At 33.2% G+C, this 5,725-nt stretch overlaps 1 long non-coding RNA gene across 1 annotated transcript in view; it reads right to left on the bottom strand.

Moving 5' to 3' along the window:
- Window positions 1-5,725, bottom strand: part of LOC132011369 (uncharacterized) — a 116,150-nt gene that overhangs the window by 49,493 nt on the left and 60,932 nt on the right. The window contains exon 2 of the long non-coding RNA XR_009402366.1: window positions 1,252-1,335. This is a non-coding gene — a long non-coding RNA (uncharacterized LOC132011369). The remainder of the gene's footprint in view (window positions 1-1,251; window positions 1,336-5,725) is intronic.

Raw genomic sequence — 5,725 nt, 5'->3', positions numbered from 1 at the left:
GCAGAGAGAGACAATTATCATATGGTTTCACTTATTTGTGGAGCATAACAAATAGCATGGAGGACAAGGGGTGTTAGAGAGGAGAAGGGCGTTGGGGGAAATTGGAAAGGGAGGTGAACCATGAGAGATTATGGACTCTGAAAAACAATCTGAGGGTTTTGAAGGGGTGGGGGGTGGGAGGTTGGGGGAACCAGGTGGTGGGTATTAGAGAGGGTACAGATTGCATGGAGCACTGGGTGTGGTGCAAAAAACAATGAATACTGTTATGCTGAAAATAAATTTTAAAAAAATACTAAAAAAAAAAAATGTTGATATCCAGAATCTATAAAGAACTCCTCAAACTCAACACACACAAAACATATAATCATATTGAAAAATGGGCAGAAGATATGAAGACACTTCTCCAGTGAAGATATACAAAGGGCTATCAGACAAATGAAAAAAGGTTCATCATCACTAGCCATCAGGGAGATTCAAATTAAAACCACATTACACCAGTTAGAATGGCCAAAATTAGCAAGACAGGAAACAAGGTGTGTTGGAGAGGATGTGGAGAAAGGGGAACCCTCTTACACAGTTGGTGGAAATGCAAGTTGGTGCAGCCACTTTGGGAGAGTCTTAAGCAGATTCTGCACTGAGCCTGGAGCCCGACATGGGGCTGGATCCCATAACCCTGAGATCACAACCTGAGCTGAAACCAAAAATCAGATACTTAACCAACTGTACCACCCAGGAGCCCCAAATGCATGATTTTGAAAAATGTTACATTTGTCAATAATGCATAAATGTTACAGCAGATATACCCATATACATCACAGAGGAGGCTAGAAGGCAAGCCAAACTTCATTAAAGCATATTTACTTCCTTGTTTTAATTATAACTGATCACATCCAGCCAATCTAACAGAAACATACAAATGAACTAATTACAACTCAATTCTATTCAAATGCAGCTAAGCATGGATGGAAGATTATCTATTTGATTATAAAATCAAAATTAATTATTTAACATAAAGTATAAAAATTACACTCTGAATGCCAACAATGAGTTCTTTAATTGTTGCTTTTAGATTAAAGCCTAAATAACCCATACATTTATGATAAATATAAATCAGGAAGGATTCTATAACAACATACAATGTGGTTAATTATACTTTTAAAATGATTGCTTATAATCTATTACTACAAAATAAATGTATATAATATTACCCCAAATTATCACCATTTGTATACTGTATAGGTCCATACTTACCTTCACATTTTTCAAGAATCTGGACTGTTTCTCCTATTTCTAAGACCAACCCTTGAGGGACAGATCCTCGAAAGCTGCATATCACTAGGAAAACAAAGGTAAACACACCAATTAGCATTTTTAAACACTGAGAAAAGATCAGTGTCATTGAAATTAAGCACTAAATTTTCTTAAATATATACTTTCCCTTCTTCACTAATTAATCTTTCAAATATGCAAGCCCCTTTCTACTTAATCTGTATTTTGAGTAGTAATATAAAGTAGCTCAGTATATTGAAGTACATTCTGGCAAAATTACTATTCCTGAGTACTAAGTGTATGAAAACGCTTCTGTAAACAAGTCTCTCTTTCCCTCAGCATGACTTGTGTTCACCTGTTCTTCTTGAGAAAATATGTTTCAATTATTTAAGAAGAAATTAACACCACAGTCTTCTTACCTAATATAAACAGACAGTTTTATAAAGAATCACCAACTAAATATGACTATACTTTGAAAAACAAAGTCTCTATAATAAAAACATAAACAGAAATGAAATAAAAATCAAATTACAATAGGGAAAATCTATAATACCAATCAGAATTCCATGTTTACTGCAACATTTATAATAGCCAAGATATGAAAGTAACGCAAATGTCAATCTATAGATGGATAAAGAAGAGGTAGTGTATATATGTGCATACATATATATACATGCATATATGTGCATATATATGTGTGCATATATATATACACACACACACACTACATATCTGTATATATAGATACACACAATGGAATATTACTCAACCATAAAAAAGAACAAAATCCAGCCATTTGCAACAACTTGGATGGATCTAAAGGGTATAATTCTAAGTGAAATAAGTAAGTCATGAAAGATAAATACTATATGATTTCAATCATATGTGGAATTTAAAAAAGCAGAACAAAAAAAAAAAGAAAAAAGAGACCAAAAAAAGGCTCTTAAAAATAGAGAACTTGCCAGAGGGGAGGAGGTAAGCAGGGGGATGGGTGAAGTAGAAGGTGATTCAGAGTACACTTATGATGACGAGCATTGAGTAATGTATAGAATAGATAAATCAGTATGTTGTACAACTGAAAATAATGTTAATATTGTATGTTATTATACTGGAATTAAAAAAATTTGTAATATAACCCCAGTTTTTTAAAGAAAATGATCATTTGATTTCAAAATTTATGTAAGAATACAAAGAAACAAGAATATCCTTGTCAATCTTAAAGGACTTCTACTACTATATATCAAGACTTATAATCTAAAATCAGTTCTCTGAATGGCTAGTAACAAAAAGACAAAACACAACAAGTGTTGGTGAGGATGTGGAGAAAACAGAACTCTCATGCACTGTTGATGGGAAGGTAAATTGGTGCAACCACTATAAAAAATTGTATGGAAACTCCTCAAAAGACTAAAAATAGAAATACCATATGACCCAGTAATTCTACTACTAAGTATTTACCCAAAGAAAATTAGAACACTAATTCAAAAAGATATATGCACTCCTGTATTTGTTGTAGCATTATTTACAATAGCCAAGGTATTGAACCAACCTAAGTGTCCATCAATTGATGAATGGACAAAGATGAAGTATGTATATATATAAGTGTGTGTGTATATAATGGTATTTTACTTATAAAAAAGAACAAAATCTTGCCATTCATGACAATACAGATGAACCTAGAGGGTATTATGGTAAGTGAGATAAGTGAGAAAGAAAAAGACAAATACCATATTATTTCACTTCACTTCACTTCCATGTGGAATCTAAAAAGCAAAACAGACCAGAAAGGGCAGAAACAGACCTATTAACACAGAGAACAAATTAACTGCCAGGGTTTAGAGAAATGGGCAAAATGGATGAAGGGGAAGGGAAGGAAGAGGCTTGTAGTTATGGAATGAGTAAGTCATGGGGATGAAAGGTACAGTATAGGGAATATTAGTCAATGGTACTATAATAGTATTAAATGGTGACAAATGGTAACTATACTTGTGATGAGTATAGCATACCCTACGGAGCTGTTGAATCACTATGTTGTTCACCTAAAACTAATGTAACATTGTGTGTCAACTACACTTTAGTGAAAAAAGATGTAAAAAAAGTGATAAACCCCTCATCAGAGTGACTCAAAACAAACAAACAAATAACTTCTATAAGAATGTTCACATCAGCTTTATTCACAATAGCCCAGAACTGGAAACAACCCAACTATTCAACAAAATAAGTACAAATAAAATATGCAATATTCAAAAATACGTATCACTTAGACATAAAAAATAAAGATCCACTGGTACAAGTAACACATTGGACAAATATCACAATCATTATGCCAAACAAAAGAAGTCAGACACAAAAGTGTACATACTACATAGTTCTATTTACTAAAAGATCTAGAACAGGCTAAATTAATCTATGGTAAATAAAATCAAAATACCAGTTGCCCCCAGAGAAACATGGACTGATCAGGTAGCACAAAAAGAACATTCTAGAAAGACAGAAATAGCGTTTGACAATGTGTAAGTGTAGACTTTAGGTAAAATTGTACAACTAATTCAATATATGTGACTGCTACCTCAAAATGGATCAAAGACAATGCAAGATCTAAATTATGAAGTTCTTAAAGAAAATATAAGAGTAAATCTTTATGACCTTAGTGCTTCCTAATACATGACACCAAAATCATAAACAACAAAAGAAAGAATAAACTGAACTTCATTAAACGTAAAAGCTTCTGTGCTGCAAAGGACACCATCAAGAAAGTGAAAAAGTAAACCGAGGGAATGGGAGAAAATATTTGTAAATAATGTATCTTACAAAGGATCTGCACCCAGAGTATATAAAAGAACTTCCACTACAATAAAAAAAATTAAAAATGGAAAGAGGATTTGAATGGACATTTCTCTAAAAATGATATACTAGTGGCCAGTAAAACATGAAAATGCTCAACATCATTAGTCATTAGTGAGATGCTAATCAAAACCATGAGATCCATTTCATACCCACTAAGATGGCTATAATCTCTCAGTCAAATAAATAAATAAAATCTGTTTTAAAAAAATTTAAAAAAAAAGATTGACAATAAAACTGTAGGGATATATTGCTGGTAGAAATGTAAAATGGTACAGTTGCTGTAAAAAATCATTTGGCAGCTCCTCAAAAAATTAAACATATAATTATCATATGATTCAACGTTTCCACTCCTACATATATATCCCAAGAGAACTAAAAACATATGCTCACACAAAAAGTTATTCACAAAGGTTCATAACACAATTTGTAACAGCCAAAAAGTAGAAACAATCCATATATCCATCAAATGGATGACTGGATAAATAAAATGTGGTATATCCATACAATGGAATATTCTCACCCATAAAGAGTTAAGTACTGATACATACTACTACATGGATGAACTCTGAAAACCTACACTAAGTTGAGGTCGGACACAAAGGCTATATATCCTATGATTCTATTCATATAAAATATCCAGAATAGCCAAATCCATGGACACAGAAAGTAGATTAGTAACTGCAATATCCTTGGAGAGGAATGTGGAGTGACTGTCATTGGGTATAGGGATTCTTTATGGAGTGATGAAAATATTCTGGAATTAGATAGTGATAATGGTTATTCAACCTAATAAATACATCAAAACCACTGAACTGTATACTTTTTTTAAATTTTTATTTATTTTTTTAATTTCTTTTCAGTGTTCCAGAATTCATTGTTTATGCACTACACCCAGTGCTCCATGCAATACATGCCCTCCATAATACTCACCACCAGGCTCATCCAACCTCCTACCCCCAACGCCTCCAAAACCCTCAGATTGTTTTTCAGAGTCCACAGTGTCTCATTGTTCTTCACCCTCTTTTTTATTTAAGTTCAATTAGCCAAGGTATAGTACTATCAGTAGTTTTTGATACCTTTTTTAAAAGGCAAAGAAATATAAGTGGTTCTCCTTGACTCAACAAATGTTACTGATACTGCTCAGTTATATTCAAGAAGTCAATTTCAAGTCTGAAGTGACTGAACAAGCTGAGACAACACTAACTCAGTACCATCTTAAGTGGAAGCTACTAAGATGTGTTATGTTTAAACATAGTGAAAATATACGTGGACAGAAAATAACAGTTGGACCAATTCAGAAGGCTTGTAAAAATGTAAGACATTTAAAATATATGGTTTATTTCATTGAATGACTCATCAGCAAGTACTCTGCAGAAATTATATGACTCTTTCATGTGTCAGTCTGCCAGTAGTCAAAAAAGAACTTTAGGGGGGGAGGAGTCAAGATGGCGGAGAAGTAGCAAGCTGAGACTGCTTCAGCTAGCCGGAGATCAGCTAGATACCTTATCTAAAGATTGCAAACACCTGAAAATCCATAGGCAGATCGAAGAGAAGAAAAACAGCAATTCTGGAAACAGAAAAACAACCACTTTCTGAAAGGTAGGACCGG

Source organism: Mustela nigripes, chromosome 2 (genome assembly GCF_022355385.1).
Source record: "Mustela nigripes isolate SB6536 chromosome 2, MUSNIG.SB6536, whole genome shotgun sequence".
NCBI classification, from domain to species: Eukaryota; Metazoa; Chordata; class Mammalia; order Carnivora; family Mustelidae; genus Mustela; species Mustela nigripes.
Note: the sequence above shows the minus strand (reverse complement) of the source record. Positions and strands in the feature narration are given on the sequence as shown.